Below are 19,835 nucleotides of genomic sequence, written 5' to 3'. Positions count from 1 at the left end.
TTTGATATCCAAGATATATAAAGAACTCACTCGACTCCCCTCCAAGAAGACAAATGACCGAATCAAAAAATGGGTAAAGGACCTGGGCAGATTCTTTTCCAAGGAGGAGATACAGAGTGCCCAGAGGCATTTGGAAGGATGCTCAGCGTCACTAACCATCAGAGAAATGCAGATCAAAACCTCCATGAGGTACCACCTTACACCAGCCAGAATGGCCATCATAAACAGACCAACAAACAACAGGTGCTGGCGAGGCTGTGGAGAAAAGGGAACCCTAGTCCACTGTTGGTGGGAATGCAGACTGGTGCAGCCACTATGGAAAGCAGTGTGGAATTTCCTCAAAAAGCTGAAAATGGAACTGCCTTTTGATCCAGTGATTCCCCTGCTATACCCTAAGAACACCAAAATGCCAATACAAAAGAACCTATGCACCCCAATGTTCATAGCAGCACAATTTACAATAGCCAAGTGTTGGAAGCAACTTCAATGCCCATCAGTAGATGACTGGATCAAAAAGTCATGGTACATATACACAATGGAATACTACACAGCAGAAAGAAAAAAAGAACTACTAAACTTCGCGACAGCATGGATGGAACTGGAGAGCATTATGCTAAGCGAAATAAGCCAGGGGGCGAAAGACAAATACCATATGATCTCATCTATAAGTGGAACCTAACCCACAATACAAAGATGCAAGGAAAATAAGACCAGCAACACTGAAAGGAAAAGAAATCAACAGAGTCAAGAGGGAAGGGGTGGTGGCTGAGAAAAGGAAGGGAAGGGGAAAGTCAAGGAACATATAGCAAGGACTCATGGACAAAACCAAAGGAGAAGAGCTGAGGGAGGGAAGGAGGTAGGGGGTAAGGGAAAGTGGTGGGGTGTAGGCAGAGACAAATGTATTTGAAAAAATAAATTAAAAGAAAATTAAAAAAAAAGAAAAAAAAAGAAAGAACAAGTTGTGTTTCCAGGATCAAGTGGTCAAAGGGTACAACCATCTAGTTACAAGATGAGCAAATTCTGTGGATATAATGCACACCATGGTGACTGTAGTTAATGATACTCGACTGTATATTTGAAAGTCATGGAAAAATTTTTTAAGTGCTCACCACAAAAAATGTCACTATGTGAGGTGATAGATTTATTAACTAATCTTATTGTGGTGATTATTGTGCAATTATGTATATATCAAACCATTATGTTGTATATGATAAACATAAAATATTATATGTCAATTATATCTCAAGCTGGGAAATACATAAGCAAACAAATAAACAAATAATGGTTGGTTCTCGAAAATAACAAATTAAAAAATTAAAATGACTCCAAATATACCTAGATGTTGTATTTAGCAAAAAAAAAAATTCAAATTAAGGTATTATTAATATCTTCCTAAAGTTGTAAAACTAATACTGTGCCTAAAGTACACTAAACAAAATTTGGTAGAACCTGAAGGTTAAATAGACAATCTACAATTAGTAGCAGATATTTCAATATCTATGTCTCAATAACTTGGAAAACAAAGTAGACAGAAAATCAATAAAAATATAGAAGGCCTGAGCATCACAATCAACAAACACATCTGATGTCTATAAATCACTTGACCCAAGAATAGCAGAATACACATTTTTCTCAATTTCACATGGAATATGTTCCAAGATGGACCATATTCAATAAAACAAGTATCAATACATTTAAAACAATTGAGATCACACGAAGTTAGTTCTACTGTCACAGGTGTCCATAAATAAGAGGTTTTTGGTGATTGTGAACAAAGTGGTGAATGAATCACATGAACAGAGTGAAGCAAAGAAAGCAAGCTTTATTAAGGACAGCACACTCCACAGAATATGGGAGCAGGCTGATACCCCGAACAGAGAATGGCCCCTTGATGTCTGAGGGGTTATAATTTTGTAAGGCATTTTATTTTCCTATTCTTAATCTTTTTACTGCACATGCATTAGGAGTTATGTAAGTTTTCTGCTACGGTGCATGCAATTGTCCAGCCCTCCCTGATTTCCTACTCAGGTGGTGGAAACCACAAAGTAATTTATTACACTCAGATTATAATGATACTAAGGTGGACTATAGGTTGTTCAGGATCAAAGTGCAGAAGCCTGGCTGTGGTTTTAAATATTACTACGCTGTTACAAGACTATTTTCAGAATTCAGGATGTTGGCTAGTGTCAATGTCAGCTACTTACTTTGGTGTCAGCCTCCCAGGACTTCCTCATTTTTATTTTATCCACTGTCTCAAAGCCTCCTGTGTCAAGTCCAGCTACTTGTGAGGAGTAAAGTAACTATTTCAGGAACTCAGGCTGTCTGGCCTAGGGTGTCTGGCTTAGCTTTCTTTAGCACATTTTGCATTTGCTGCAGGAACTTCCTCATTTCTTAATGATCAGCTTTCTGATCAGCTTGCCTCTCACTATGACCACAAAGGAATTCAATTAAAAGCAAATAACAAAGAGATAACTAGAAGATCTGTAAATATTTGGACAAAAAATTAACATAAAAAGCAATGAAAACCTATCAATATCAGTGGAATGTAGTTAACGCAAACCATATGAAGGAATGTGTAATTTTAAATCCTCATATTAAAAGTTTAAAGTTTTCAAATCAATGATCTAAACTTTCATCTTATGAAGCTAACAAACGACATAGTAAATTAAACCTAAACTATGTGGAAGAAAGTAGATAATAAAGATGTATTGGTTTGCTAGTGCTGCCATATCGAAGTACCACAGAATGTGTGGCTTTAAAAAACAGAAATTTATTTTGTCATAATTCTGAAGACCAGAAATCTGAAATTGTCAGCAAGATTGGCTCCTTTTGAGTGCTGTAAGAGAAGGATATATACTAGACCTCTCTTCTTGGCTTGTAAATATAGATATCTTCTCCCTGCATCTTCACATTTCCTTTCCTATTTATGTGTCTATGTCCAAGTTTCCTATTCTTATAAAGACGCCAGTCATTTTGGATTAGTTTCCACTTTATTTTAACTTAATTACCTCTTAGAGTCCTCCTCTCCAAATATAGTGATATTCTGAGGTTCTGGGGTATGACTTTGACATTTGATTTTGGGGGAGTGGAGTATACAATTTAGTCCATAACAGATGGATAATAAGGAAATAAAAATGAATGATCAAACTCCAGATATCTGCCCCAATATTAAACAATTCAAATGCTGGTAAAAATTGTCTGAATCAAATTTTGCAGAATCTGGAATCTAAAACAACCAAGGGTAACCTTACATAAGAAAGAATCTGTTGTATACTGGTAAGAATGTACTATAGCATTTTAAGTAACCTACCTTTGTCCCATTCCCCAGATGGGTTATGCACTTAAAGATGGGAACACGCATGCCTATGGAAGGTTGTTAGTGCAGAAAGGCAATGTGGATCATACAAGATCTGTCCAGGAGGTATTCATCCATGTAATATGAAAAATAGAGACATTTATTGAAGAAGACACAAGATACAAGAAACATTGTACATAGGAGAATGATGCCTCAGTCCCCTTCAAAGTAAGCGCCTTGGGACTTCACAGAGTTCTCTCAACGTCTCTTCCACTGTTAAAAACACTTTGAAAAATTCTTTGTTGGAAAAGCTAAAAATGGAATTCCCTTTTGACCCAGAGATTCCACTGCTGGGATTATACCTTAAGAATCCCAAAACACCAATTCAAAGGACCTATGCACCTCAATGTTCATAGCAGCACAGTTTACAATAGCCAAGTGCTGGAAGAAACCTAAGTATCCATCAGTAAATGAGTGGATCAAAAAACTATGGTACATTTACACAATGGAATACTACCCAGCAGAAAGAAAGAAAGAGCTACTACCCTTCAGGACAGCATGGATGGAACTGGAGAGCATTAGGCTAAGTGAAATAAGCCAGGCGGTGAAACACAAAGACCATACGATCTCACCTATAAGTGGAACCTAACCAGTAAAACAAGGAGGCAAGGAAAATACGACCAGCAACACTGAAAGAAGGAGGAAACCAACAGGGATGGGAGGGTATTAGCGAGGAGGGGAAGGGGAAGAGTCAGATCAAGGAACAGGTGTGAAAGACCCATGGACAAAGCCAAGGTGCAGAAGGACTGAGGGGGGAGGAGGGGCAGGGGAAAGTGGTGGCACGGAAATGGAGACAAATGTATGTGAAAAATCTTTTTTAAAAAATCAATAAATAAATTATATTTTATTTTTTGTTGGAATCACTGTCAGCTGCCCTGTCATATTTTCCTGAATCTCATTGATGGCCTGAAATCTCTTCCCTTTCAAAGACGATTTTAGTTTTGGGAAAAGCCAGATGTTGCAGGACACCAAATCTGGGCTGCAGGGGGGCTGAGTCATCTGGGCCACTTGATGTTTTGACAAAAACCTCTGCATGAGATGTAAAGCATGAGCACGCACGATGTCGCGATGAAGCTGCCAATCACCAGTTGCCCATAGCTGCAGCCTTCTGAATCATCTCAATAGTTTCAGTCAAGGAATGTTTGAGCTTAAGGCAAAATTTGGTGCCAAATACGTGCTCAGTCATTTTGAATGCTACAGCCACACAGTACACATGCTCACTCAGCAGCATCTACTGCCCACACTGACAAATACAGTGAAATCGTCACTGTTCACATGAGCATTCTAGTCCATTCTCCTTGGTTGCCAGGTTAAACTGACATCACACAAACCATTCTCATTATGTTAGCAATGGCTGGACTTTTTCTAGACATATCTCATATTCTGAAAGAATTCTGATCGTGTTGCTACGTCTGGTGGCTTTCTGAAGAACCAGAAGAAGGGCAAGGACTTGCCTTTTTTTTTTTTTTTTGAATACAGAGAATTCCCAGGACTGTTGTGGCTTCCCTGATGGAGTTTAATGAAAGCATTTAGAGCAAAATTATTGGCCACAGCAATATTATTCCCTTTGAGCAAGGGAATAGTAGCCAGGATAAGCAATGGACAGACTAGAAAGCTTTAGAGGGAAGAGGTTGAGAAAGAAAATACAAGGAAGAAAAAAAGTTATTAAAAGCTCCCCACGCACATCTGGGAATAGAGAAGACCAATAGCATGTTCAGGGATTGATTTGTGCACAGAAAAGGATTGAGCAGAATCTGGGCTTTCACCTCTGGATGACCAGTAGGATCTGACAAACAAAGTGAAGTTCAAGACAGAATAGCAACTGGCAACTAAGTGCTGAAGGTTTACACCTAAACAAAGCCAATCTTTGATGCCTAGTAAAATACTTGTTTTGTTCTTTTCTCTTTTTCTCCTTTATTTTTCTTCTCAATTTTTCATTTTTATTTGCTCCAGGAGTTTAAGGAAATTTTGTCAGTATACTGCTGATCAATAAGCTAACAGAACACAAACTCCAATGGCACACAGAACAAACAATACAAATTTTACAAAAATGGTTTAGAGGAGTCACTACACCAACAAACAATAAAGCCCTCAACAAACACATGGAATTGCAAGTGACCCCAAAGAAACAAGACAATCATAAAAAAGAAAAAGTTGTAAGACTCACACTTCCAGATTTCAAAACTTATTAAGCTACTATATAGTTCTATTATAAGGATACATGTATAGACAGATCAAAAAGAATTGAGAGTCCAGAATTAAACTCATCCATAGGCAATGATAAGATAAGAAGGTATACCTCATCAATTGAGTACCATTTCATACAGATTAAAAAAAAAACCCTTGTAAATTTTTTTCACTGTAAAATTCGCAGAGAAAGTGTCTTTTTGATGGTAGCCATTTTAACTACCTTTGTGTAGCTGTGGTATAAACAGGGTTCAGTACAATTAGGGTTTTCGGACATCCACTTGGTGTCTTGGGATATATGCCAGGTGGATAAGGGGGAATTACTGTAATTTTGCCTGGTGTTCCACTTTCTAAAATGGTAATATGTCACACGGATTTTATGCTTTTTGTTTCTTTTGTTGAAGTTTATATTTGTAAGATTTATTTTTTATTTATAAATCATGTTTATTCTATTACATTTGTCTCAATTTTTCCCCCTTTATCCCCCTCCACCCATCCCACTCCCACCCTTGGCTCCCACAGTCAATTCCCACTCAGTTGTCCATGTCCATGGGTCATTCATACATGTTCTTTGTCTAGTCCCTTCTCCTTCTTTCCACCACTGTCCTCTTTCCCCATCCCCTCTGGTCACTTTCAGTCTGCTCCATGCTTTCATTTATTTTGTTCATTAGTTTATTTTGTTGAATAGAGTTCACTTATAGGTGAGATCATACAGTAACTGTCTTTCATCAACAGGTTATTTCATTAGCTTAATATTCCATCCATGTTGTTGCAAAAAGTAGGAGTTCCATCTCTCTCTCTCTTTCTTTCTTTCTTAAACGTAGATTGATTTTATTTATTTTTAAAATGTCAAAGTTAATTATAAAATATTTTAAAAAATTAAAACCATTATAAAGTTTCAGCAATTAAGCCAACATGACACCAGCACAGAAATAATCAAGTAGATCAATGAAATATAATGAACATTCTAGAGACAAACGTATATATTTGATTAATATATGTATGATTAAGTTGATATTTCAAATCAATGGGTAAAATAAGGCTTATTTAAAAAATAAGGTACACGGACCACTCTTACTTGAAATAAAACAAATATAGAACCCTATTTCACATATTATACAAGAAATATTCAAGTGAGCTAAAAATCAATATGTAGACTCTAGGGGGTTTTAGAAGAAAATAGAACTAATATTTTTCATGACATGAAGTAAAATATTCAAACTCAGAAGCTATAAATATTGACAATAAGACTATATTAAACATTTAACTATATAGTAATATATATATATAAAAAGTTAAAAGACAAGGAATAGAATAGAAAAGTATTTGCGACACATCTAAAACATGGTTAATAGATTTTTTCTTTCTTGTTTGTTTGTTTTTTTTAGGGAAAAAAGTTCGACAAACCTTTAATCAGTAAATGGGTAAAGAATACCAAAAAGTCATTGAAAGCTTTTTTAAAAAAATTAATAGAAATAGGCAAGAAATATAATAAAACAGGTTTAGTTTCAGCAAATAGTAAAGGAACATCAATGATTAAAATAACATCATTGTCACAGATTAATGAGTATTAAAAATATTGGTAATATCGAGTGTTGGCAACTCTGAAAGGAACTAGGTATTCATAGAAACTTTTTCTTCATCTTAAAACAGTCCCTTTAGCATATTTTGCAGTGCTGGTTTGTTGAAGGTGTGTTCTTTTAGCCTTCTCTTTTCTGGGAAACTCCTTATTTCACCTTCCATTTTAATTGAGAGCCTTGCTGTGTAGAGCAGTCTTGATTGCAGGCCTTTGCTTTTCAATACTTGGAATATTTCTTGCCATTTCCTTCTGGCTTTCAGTGTTTCTGATGAGAAGTCAGATGCTAGCTGTATTGGGGCTCCCCTATGTGTTACTACCTCTTTCTCTCTTGCTTGCTTTGGGATTCTTTATCTTTGATATTTGCCATTTTAATGACAATGTTTCTTGGAGTGGGCCTGATTTGTTTCCTCTTCAATGGGACCCTCTGTGCTTCGTGGACTTGTGTGACTTTTTCTCTCCTCCAGTTAGAGAAGTTTGCCATCATGACTTTTTCAAACAGGTTCTCTATCCCTTCCTCATACTCTTCTCCTTTGGGTATCCCTATTATATGGAGATTATTACGTTTCAGATTGTCCTGCATTTCCTTAAATGCTTCTTCATTCTTTTTGAGTCTTTTTTTTCATTTTCTTGCTGTTTCTGGGAGCTTTGTTCTACCTTGTCCTCCAGCTCGCTGATTGGGTCCTCAGCTTCATCAAACCTGATTTTGATTCCTTCTACTGTGTTCTTCAATTCAGAAATGGTATTCTTCATTTCCTCTTGTGTCTTATTGATAGTTTTTATGTCCTTTTTCATGCTGATATAGTTTGCAGTAAGTTCCTCATAGTTTCCTTGTAGTGTTTGGTAATTCTTTCTGAGCTCACTGAGCTCATTGAGCTTCCTTAGAAGTATTGTTTAGAGCTCAATATCAGATAGTTTACTTTCCTCTATTTCCTTTAGTTGTCTTTGTGGGGATTGCTCCTTTCCCTTCAAGTGGGGTGTATTTCTTTGCCTTCGCATTATTTGTGAGACTCTTCTCTTTTGCTTCTGATTCTTAAGGTGACCTGTCTTGATTTCCTGACTTTGTGGTGTGAACTTCTATGGTAGGAGACCACTGTTTTTACTTTCTGGATCTGCCTCTGATGATGTCAGATGTTGACCCTGTCTGACCTTAGGCAGTCTGATCGAGACTTCCAGGAGACTACTGTTTGTGGTTCCCTCCTTCAGCTGCTCATCTATTCACTTTGCACTCAGCAGGGCGTCTTAGACAGCTCAGGGCAGGGCGGAGTCCCTCCTGGGCATGGGGTTACTGGGTCCTTTCAAGCTACTGCAAATGGGGGAGGCGTCCACACTGGGATCCCTCTGGCTACTTTCTCTTTTCTCTCCCCAAAGCCTCTGTCCCCAGTCTCTCCTCAATTGTCACCAGACCTCTCTGCGCTCCCTTTAGCCTGGGATTTACTGCCATTCTGCACTCAGCAGGCAGCTTAGACAGCACAGGGCGGGGTGGAATCTCACCTAGGGGTGGGGCTATTGGGTCCATTGACGCTGGTGTCACTCACAGGGAGTGGCCTCTTCCCGAGCAAAATGGCTGCTGCTACATGGGGGAGGATTCAGCATCAAGATCTGGCTGGCTACTCTCTCAGTTCTCTCCCAAAACCTCCTTCCCCAGTGTCTCCTCAGGTGTCTCTAGTTCACCCTGCCCCCGCCTTTGCCAGAGACCAGCGTAAGTGGCTGAAAATAAAAATTTTGCATTGACCCTATAGAAGGCTCTTTGTGTCACCAGCCGCTTGTCTCTGGCAGAGAGCAACCCTGACGCTTTCCGCAGCCAGCTGTTTTCTGTGTACTTTTTGGGCTCTGGTGCTGTGGGCTCTAGATCCCCACTTTTGGTTTAGAACCCGCTCTTCTCAGGGGGATCCCACTGGCTGTTTCATTATCCTTCTGGTGCTGCCTCCCGTGGGCGCCCCGCCCGCCTTTTCAGGTCTGTACCGCACTCTGTAGCAGTTAGATTGCGCTAAAGCCGATTCTTCTTTCTCCGAGGTTACAAGGCTCCTGTCTTGCTCTTGTTCAGTTGTTTGTCCCAGGTGATTTCTCCAAAATTTAGCTGTAATTCCAGGTTGGTCCTGGGAGATCAGTGTGACTTCCACTCACTCCTTCACCATCTTGATTCTCCTCATTCTTTTGTTTTGAAGTATAAAAGAAAGATATACAAATCAGGAAAGTGAAAAATAACTTGGTTTTGGAAATTTTACTATATTGCCCATCACTCTCCAACCCTTGCATCCCCCAACCCACCCCACACTATTGGGAATATCAGGGCAAAATACTAATCTTACATGAAATATAGTCAGTTTGTACTTGGCCTTCTATACAAATTTTTGTTTGCAGTATATTAGAGTGATCTTTCAGAAGTAAAGAAAGTTCAGGAGAAGACAGTTCCATCAGATAGCAACAGACTACTTCAAAGGAGCCCTCTCTGTAAGCAAGGTCTTAAATATTTTGAGGAAAAAAAAATTTCCAAACTTGAATTCTTTTATTTTTTTAAAGATTATATTTATTTATTTTTAGGGAGGGGAAGGGAGGGAGAAAGAAAGGGAGAGGAACATCAATGTGTGGTTGCATTTTGTGTGCCTCCTACTCAGGACATGGCCTGCATCCCAGGCATGTGCTCTGACTGGGAATTGAACCAGTGACCCTTTGGTTTTCAGGCTGCGATTCAATCCACTAAGCCACACCAGCTAGGGCCAACCTTGAATTCTTTATCACCTAATTAGAAGTGCAGAATTTGTATATGTAGAAGTTCTCAAGTAATTTGCCTCCATTACATCCCTTTTTAAATAAGTAATGAATGTATTCTACCAAGTAAGTAAAGAAAGCAAGAAACAGAAAGAAATGAGATACATAAAAAGAGGATCTTTGAGAGATACCAACACTTAGATGACACCTAATACAAGTGGAAATAGAATTATAGAGGACTAGGCAGGCTATCTCCAAGAAAGAGATAAAATTAATAGATTGTCAAAAGTGTTTGTATGTATTGAAAGGAAATTTGTACCTCTTCTAGAAAATTAGTCATAACTATATATGTTGATGGCAGCAAGAATGGCACCAGGTGTTAGACTATAGGGTCAGACTTAACCTCAGTTCAGCAACTCTGGTTCTTGAGTTCCGGCTAAGAAAGAATTCAGAGCCAAGACTCATACTATAAGAGAAAATTTACTTAGAAATCCACAGAGGTAGAAGTGAGTCGTAGAAGCAATGGGCTCAGGAAGCAAGTTACAGAGGCAAAAGAAGGGGTCCTGGGAGCATAGAAGTGAGAAGAGTAAAAGTAACATGCTTGGGGTGGGGGGAGAAGAGGGTGAGGAGAAAGGCACAGGTGTCCTCCTAAGAGGTAGAGCATGCTGGATCCTCTGTTCTAAGGGCTTTTAACAATGGGAATTTTAGGGGAGGTCCCAAGGGAGGATTTCAATAGAATATTCTTGAGCATTCCAGGTATGTCCTTTCAGGTTCGTGGTCTCCATCGATTGGTCAGTGCCCAGGCAGGGTCCTTAGTCAACGTAGCTGGTCCCAAGGTCAGCTGTGATGTTGCTTGTCTGGTTTTGCTGCTTTCCTGGGCCTGAAGCTGAAGCACAAGCAAGCCCTAAATGCATTTGATGTGGGTCAGAATTTCCTTGTCCTGGGTAGGGCTTAATGTGTAAGGGCTATTCTCCTGCCCCCTTGTTCTTTCTCACTCTAAGGGGGTCTAATCACCATGACTAGCAACAAGCCAGGGGAGGAAAGGTCAGGAGAAGGCCCAAACTGCATGACCAGCGATATGCTAGGGGAGGAAAGGTCATCCTCAGGGTGAGGCCCTTGTTCTCTTAGCTTTGCCCATTGCTAGGCACTGGAGCTTTCTGCCTCAGTGACCTTCTCTACCTGGCCCATTGTCCTTACTCTGCTCATGTCTAACTGCCTGCCATATGTAAATTTTTGAAAAGGAAAAAAGTAATTCCAGGAAATGAAAGAATGTACCAAGAAGGATGTGCAATTTTTGTTAACTCATGGATCATGTGTAATTGTTCTCAATTCATGTAAATCTAATTAAATTATAATATTTATACTCTGATGCCAATAGACAATATTGGTGGGGAATTTCATATTTAGCCTTGTAGAAGTATTTTACTTTTAATTATGACTTAATAATTAATTTTACAATATAAAATGTCACCCAAATATTTTAATTCAGAATTTCTGGGCTTCTACTTTTAAGAGTCATAGATTTGCAGTAGAGATCAAAACCACAAAATCTTCCAGTTCTTCTGGCTCAGGGTGATTCTGTATTTTTAACTTACAATTCATATCATTTTTATATAAAAAGAGATTGACATGTGTTGTTATTTGCTTACAGAAGGAGAAATTATTTTCAGGGCAGTTATCATCTTCCACCAGGGCTACTTGGCCATTGCCTTTGTTCTGTTCTTTTTTTATATATTTTGTACAGTTTCACGTAGGGTTTTATTATGTGATTTTTTTGACTTTTGAGTTTTAAAAAGCGTAAATGGAACTGTTAAAGCATGTGTAAATAGAAAGCTCATTTGCATAGTTAAGCACCTTAGAGCAAAGATATACAAAGAGAAGCACGTTTTTTGGTCAATATTTACTTGCATAAAATCAGAGACACAGATAAGTTATTTATTTAGAAGCAAAATTGGCAATCCTGGGGATACTGAGCACTTGCCTTTTGGTTCAAGTAGAGAAGTTAGTAAAAATATTCACACTTGAGATTTTATTATTTTATTTTAAAATATGTAAGTCTAGCCATGGATGAATTTCATGTTCTAAGATTAGCACAGGAGGCAAAGAACAGAGAAAAACCTTGTTATTTGCATAATGGAATAAGTCACAACTCTAAATTTGCATGAGCAGGGCTAGCCTCAAATGCAAATAGTCAATAATTAATTACCCACATGTTATGATTCAAACAATTTCCCCACAATAGTCTCCATCTAGTGGTGCAGAAAAATACCACAGCTAGAAATTCAGTATTGAATGTTATCATGTCACCATGTGAAAATCTTTCTAAAAATGAGACGGGTTTCATAATTATTCCTAATTGTGAATGTTTCCATAAGATATATTTCCTCTCTGACATGAAAGATGGATCAGGCAACATGAAAATACTGGGATAGAGACTATGAAATGTAAAGATGAGGGTTAGGGGCTAGCCACAACGGGGGAAAGACTAGGCCATTAATAACAGATTTTCCCTAATTTCATGATTTTGTTTCTAGCTCGGTTAAAAAATTATACCAAAATAAGATGATAATATGAATCATCCCAAGATACATCATAGGACTAGTTTTTGATACCTATAATAAAAAATAAAAAAGAAAAGAAAGGCTATATAAAGTCTAGATAGTTGTAAAGTAGCTGCAATTATAGGGTTCATCACCAGGAAAGTTCTTAGTTAGGTAATATTCTCTACCCCTGTTCCTCCATTCTACCTCCTGTCCAAACAGATATCCTACAAACATCCACTAAGTCCTGTTTCTCACACCCTGAATTTACTAATTTAGTCCTTTAAAATATATTGTTTCTTCTTCCCTGTCTTCTGTATTCAAATGCTACACACACTGAAATTTAGGTCAGTTTGAATTTTATTTGAGATAGGCAAAGTTTATTCCAAGAAATAATCACTCTTTTGAATTGTACTTCACATGTGTTAGTTCTTTTAATCCTCCTGGGGGGTCAAATATTTGTGGTTAAAATCACATATTCTCCATAGCTATGGTGATCTAGATTTTCAAAAAGCATATGAATTTCAAATATCCTATTCCATTTGCTCCACAAAAAATTCACATCAGATTGTGTTCTAATTAAAAGTTTGATAAATGTGGCTATCATACTCATTGGTGTCCAAGAATATCGGACACTGTGAATTCCAGGTTCCAAATATGTCCTCTCTTGTATGATCATTCCCTATTTTTTGTGATTTCCTCTCACTTGATTCCCTTTCAAAATGTTCAGTCATGTTCTCTAATTACTAACTAATTTCTAGACATTCTCCATCTTATCACAAAATGTTCCATACTTCTCTTTGTTTTGAAAATTAGATTTTCACTCAAGGATATCACAACCTCCTGCCCCATCCCTCTTGTTGGACCCTGCATATTTGCCCATTTCTCACAAACAACAGAGCAGTGTGAGAGTAGTTATGACAAGGCAGGAGTTGTAGAAGTGTTAATTTGATTTTTATTCCATTGCAGCTTTAAAACAATCATTCTTCCACCATTTTAAAATAAAAACATCCTTTGAAGTCTGTTGAGCTGAATCAAGTACTACATGTAAATACTGTATGCTAAATTTAAATAAAAAATTAGCTGACTTCACAAGACAAAATTTTCAACTGTAATTTCAACTATAATGATTAGCAGGTAACGTAACTTTAGTTTCATTTTTGAACCAAAACTCTTAGACGTTTGTGGAGAGGTAAAATTAATTTATTAACTTAACTTATTGATATAAATCAGATAAAATATCTGCATGGTACAAAATGGGTATAATCTTATTCAATTAAATATCAGATGTATGCATATTTTTAACTTAAAGGTACTACTCTAAACTAGGATTTATAAAATTAAATAAAGGTTAGAAAAATGTTTAATTGAAATACTAATAATAACACAATTCACTTTAACTGCAGTTTGCAAAGTTTAAAAGAAGAGTCTAATTAAATCTAAATTTAATTTATTTTCATGAAAATTACATTATGATCATTTCAGTGATGTTTAACAGATGAGATGAAATTATATTAATATGTTTAAAAACTAATTTCATTTGAATAATTATGTTTTAATAAATGAATAAGCACCATCTGTGTGTCTGAAAACTTTGATCAAAACTTTTATCATTCTGAATGTCCTAGAAATATGGCTCATTATCTCTCTGCAGTCCTTACACTTTTTTTTTGAAATCCTTACTTCGAAAGAAAAAATGACCCCTACATTGTTCTGAATTTCATAGAAATTTTCTTTAATCTGTCCTAGATTGGGTCCCATCAGAAGTAGACCCCTGAATTAGTGTGCAAGTGGTTTATTTGCAAAGCAATCCCAGGATGTACCAGTCAAAGAGAAGAGAAGTGAGACAAGGAAAGGAAGAAAGTCAACATTACATTTTAAGTAGCAGATCAAGTTGTGGGCAACTGATGTTCAATCTTGCTAGGGACCTCTGGGAACAACCCTTTTCTGTTCCACTCAAGCAGAAGGAAGCTGGACTACTCATCTTCCAATTCCTATCCATCACTGGTTTAAGGTTTCATTAGTTTTCTATGGCTGATTTAACATTACCACAAATTTAGTGGCTTAAAACAACACAAATTTATTATTATTATTAATCAGCTGACATTTCCGTAGGTCAGAAGTCAAAAGAGATTTCTCTGAGCTAAAAACAAAATGTCAATCCTTTTGAAAATCAGAAGGTCACTGGTTCTATTCCCAGTGTAGGGCACATGCCTGGATTGTGGGCCAGGTCCCCAGTTGGAGGTATGCCAGGTCAACTGATTGATATTTCTCTTGCACATCAATGTTTCTCTCCCACTCTTTCTCCCTCCCTTCCCCTCTCTCTAAAAATAAATAAATAAAATCTTCAAAAAAATAAAAACAAAATGTCAGCCTGGCTGTATTTCCTTCTGGACGCTGTAGAGAACACATTTTCCAGTTCTAGAGGCTTTCTTTGGCTCACAGTGTACTTCCTCCACCTTCAAAGACAGCAAAGTTGAGTTAAAAACTTCTCATGTATCTATCACTTTCTTTCACTTACAAGGACCCTTGTTATTACATTATTCAGATAATCCAGGATAATCTTCCCATCTCAAGGTTAGCTGATTAGAAATCTTACTTTTCCTTATTTGTGTTACCTAACATATTCATAGGTTTCTAGAAGTAATAGATGGGCATTTTTTTTGGAGGGACCATTATCTTGCTTACCACAAGGTTTTTTCCCCGTCGTTAAATCCCTGCACCCCTGGCCACAGTCTTAAGTCCCAAAGTTGAAGCTGCTTGCAGCAGAAATCCATTGGTATATAAGGGAATGGTGAGTACCAAATGGATATGAGAGAGGCACTAACCTTTTCTAATACAAATTCCTTGCCTTAATTGAAACCCAGGTCTTTTCAAAGAACACTATCTCACTTTTGGGCTTCTCAAATAGATGCTATTAATCCCATTGCCCACATACTTCATGTCTTGTATTGTGAGTAATCCAGATATACCACCCTCAGCCCCTCCTTGTCCAAATTGCAGGTACCATGGTCTATTAGTAAATATCCTGGAGTCTGGAACCCAATTGAGCTTAAATGCCAGTTCTTTAACTTACTTAAAATTACTTAATATCCCTGTGTCTCAGCTCTTCATCTGAAAACTGTCAATATGTCTACTTATTAAGGAGGTTTAAATAATTATATAATATCTGTAAAGTGCTTAGAATAGTCCCTAGCATTTAGTAAGAACTATATTAATATTTGCCAGATGCTGATGATCTGTCAATATAAAGAATATTCTTTCTTACCTATCAAATTTTCATTTCCATTCCTATTCCTTTTATTTTCTTGGAAGACTTTAAAATCCATGTCACTCACAGTGCCTTGACTTCTCAATCATTCACATGTACTGTACTTCAGCAGTCCATTCCCATGACCACATTATGATTTCTGATTCTACTATGTGACCACAATTTTCTACTTTTCCAGCTCCTTCCCTTCCTTAAATTTGATTCTTCAAACTATTGTGAGTTTCTGTCAAATGATTCTTCAAGTGTTTCTTTGTTGATCAGCTCTGAACACAATTTAGTTTCTACCAACCTAAATCCAATAGTCAACCAATAAAGTATTCTATGACTAGCACTCTTAGTTCCTTAACAACTTTTCCTTTCTATCATGCCTACCTTAGAGATCACCAACTTTGAAACAATCTTAAAATTAGTCTTCTCTGCTCCTATATTGGAGTCTGGGTGTTGATGGCTACACAAATGTTCAGATTACTTTCTCTGCAAAATATTTTTTTTCCATTAGTAGCTGGGGACATCAGAGTTACTAATTAGTCTCCTACTTTTGTTTAATCATTTGCATTTCTGATTAACACAGTTATTATAATCTTTGCTACCCACTTCCAGCTTCCTATCCAATATCCATTTTTCTCACTCTTAGTAGAGGACTATACCTCCTACTTAACATAGAAAAATACGCATTAAAGGAGAATTTTAATTTTCTACGGAGAATGCAATGCCATTTATTTATTTATTTTTCTAAATTTATTTATTTTTTCTTAATTTTTCATACACATTTTGTGTCCATTTACCCGCCACCACTTTCCCCAAATCCATCCACCCCACCTCCCCCCTTCTATCCTTCCTCATCTTGGCTTCATCCATGTGTCCTTCACACCTGTTCCTTGATCTGACCCTTCCCCTTCCCCTCCCTGCCCTCTCTCCCTCACTTCCCTGTTCGTTTCTTCTTTCTTCCAATGTTGTTGGTCAAGTTTTCCTTGACTGCTTGCTTTGCTGATTAGGTCCCACTTACAGGTGAGATCATATGGTACTTGTCTTTCACCACCTGGCTTACTTCACTTACCATAATGCTCCCCAGTTCCATCCATGCTGTAACTAAGGCTAGCAGCTCTTTCTTTCTTTCTGCTGCATAGTATTCCATTGTGGAAATGTACCATAGTTTTTTGATCCACTTATTTACCAATGGGCACTTAGTTTACTTCCAGCACTTGGCTATTGTGAATTGTGCTGCTATGAACATTGGCGTGCATAGGTTCTTTTGAATTGGTGTTTTGGGATTCTTAGGGTACAGTCACAGCAGTGGAATCCCTGGGTCAAAAGGCAGTTCCATTTTTAGCTCTTTGAGGAAATTCCAAATTGTTATCCACAGTGGCTGTACCAGTCTGCATTCCCACCAACAGTGTACTAGGGTTCCCTTTTCTCCACAACTTTGACAGCACCCATTGTTTGTTGATTTACTTCTGATGGCCATTCTGACTGATGTGAAGTGGTATCTCATTGTGTTTTTAATTTGCATGTCTCTGATGGCTAGTGATGATAAGAATCCTTTCCTATGTCTCCGGGCCCTCTCTATGCCCCCCTTTAAGAAGTGTCTGTTCAGGTCCTTTGCCCATTTTTAACAGGATTGTTTGTCTTCCTGGAGTGGAGTTGTGTGAGTTCTTTATATATTTTGGAGATCAAATTCTTGTCTAAAGTATCATTGGAAAATATATTTTCCCATACAGTTGATTCCTTTTCATTTTGCTGATGTTTTCTTTGTCCAGGCAGAAGCTTCTTATTTTGATGAAGTCCCATTTCTTTATTTTTTCCTGTATGTCCCTTGCTCTAGGGGACATATCGTTGAAAATATTGCTTTGTGTAATACCTGAGAGTTTCCTGCCTATGTTCTCCTCTACGACTTTTATGGTGTCACAACTTATATTTAACTCTTTTATCCATCTTGAGTTGATTTTTGTGTATGGTGTAAGTTGGTGGTCAAAGTTCAATATTTTGTATGTAGCTGTCCAGCTCTTCCAACACCATTTGTTGAAGAGGCTATTTTTACTTCATTCTGTGCTTCTGCCCCCTTTGCTGAATATTAATCAACCGTAGAGATATAGGTTTATTTCTGGGCTCTCTATTCTGTTCCATTGTTCTAAGTGTCTGTTCTTATGCTAGTACCAGACTGTTTTGACTACACTGGCCTTGTAATATAGTTTGATGCCAGGAATTGTGATCCCTCCTACTTTGCTTTCTTTCTCAAAATTGCAAGAGCTATTCGAGGTCATTTATAGTTCCATATAAAATTTTTAAATGTTTGTTCTATGTCTGTGAAATACACCATTGGTATTTTAGTAGGGTTTGCATTGAATGTATAAATTGCTTTGGGTACTATGGATATTTTAGTGTTGTTAATTCTTCTAATTCATGAACATGGTATGTGCTTCCATTTATTTGTGTCTTCCTTAATTTCTTTCTTCAATGTTGTATAGTTTTCTGCATATAGGTCTTCTTTTATTTTTATTTTTTTAATTTTATTTTAATTTATTTTTTCAAATACATTTGTCTCTGCCTACCCCCCACCACTTTCCCTTGCCCCCTCTCTCCTTCCCTCCCTCAGCTCTTCCCCTTTGGTTTTGTCCATGAGTCCTTGCTATATGTTCCTTGACTTTCCCCTTCCCTTCCTTTTCTCCACCCCCTCCTCCTTCCCTCTTGTCTCTGTTGATTTCTTTTCTTTTCAGTATTGCTGGTCTTATTTTCCTTGCATCTTTGTATTTCCCTTATTTCTGCTTCTGATATTTCATTTTTGGTATACAAAAAACTCTTCAATTTCTGAATATTGTATTTGTATCTTGCTGTTTTTTGAAATTCACTTATTAGGTCAAATAGTTTTTGGAGGAGTCTATGAGGATTTCCATGTACACTGTCATGTCGTCTGCAAACAATGATAGTTTTAATTACTCCTTTCCAATTTGGATGTCTCTTATTTCTTTTTCTTGTCTGATCACTGTGTCTAGGACTTTTAATACTATGTTGTATAGAAGTGGTGAAAGCAGACATCCTTGTTTCACTCCTGATCTTGGTGGGAAAACTGTTAGTTTTTGCCCATTGAATAGGAGGTTGGCTGTAGGTTTTCCATATACGGCCTTTATTATGTTGATGTATGTCCCCTTTATTTCCATTTTGCTGAGTGTTTTATTCATAAATGGGTGCTGTACCTTATCAAATTATTTCTCCTCATCTATTGATATGGTCATGTGGTTTCATCTTTACTTTTGTTAATGTGATGTATTCTGTTTATTGATTTGTGAATATTGAACCATCATTGCATCCCTGGGATGAATCCCACTTGATCATGGTGGATGATCTTTTCAAGTTATTGCTGGATGCAGTTTGTCAATATTTTGTTGAGTATTTTAGTGTCTATGTTCATCAGTGAAATTGACCTGTAGTTTTTTTTCTTGGCTGTGTCTTTATCTGGTTTTGGGAATAAGATGATGCTAGTCACTTCATAAGAGTTTAGGCGTCTTCCGTCTTCTTGGATTTTTTGGAATAGTCTGAGAAGGACAGGCGTTAGTTTTTCCTTAAATGTTTTGAAAACATCTCCAGTGAAACCGTCAAGTCCAGGACTTTTGTGTGCTGGGAATTTTTTTTATTACTGCTTCAATTTCACCAGCTGTTATTTGTCTGTTAAAGATTTCTGCTTCTTCTTCAATCAGTGTTGGCAGAATATATTTTTCTAGACTTTGGCCATTTAATCGAGGTTTTCAAATTTCTTGGCATATAATTGTTCCTAGTAATTTCTTATGGCCTTTTGTATTTTTTTGGTATCAGTGGTTATTTCTCCTCTTTCATTTCTGATATTATTTATTTGGGTCCTCTCCCTTTTTTTCTTGATGAGCCTGCTTAAAGGCTTGTCAAATTTTTATATCTTTTCAAAGAACCATCTCTGGGATTGCTTGATCTTTTTAATTGTTATTTTAATCTCTATGTCATTGAATTCTGATCTGATCTTGATTATTTACTTTCTTCTACTAGCTCTGAGCTTTGTTGTTGTTTCTACAGTTGTTGAAACTGTAGGGTAAGGTTGTTTATTTGAAATGTTTCTATCGTTTTTAGGTAGGCTTGTATTGCTATGAACTTCCCTTTCAGGACTGCCTTCCTCTGTCCCATAGGTTTTGGACTGTTCTATGTTCATTTTCATTTGTTTCCAGAAACTTT

Source organism: Pteronotus mesoamericanus, unplaced genomic scaffold, assembly GCF_021234165.1.
Source record: "Pteronotus mesoamericanus isolate MK-2021 breed Mesoamerican mustached bat unplaced genomic scaffold, CSHL_Meso_final contig_57, whole genome shotgun sequence".
NCBI classification, from domain to species: Eukaryota; Metazoa; Chordata; class Mammalia; order Chiroptera; family Mormoopidae; genus Pteronotus; species Pteronotus mesoamericanus.
Note: the sequence above shows the minus strand (reverse complement) of the source record.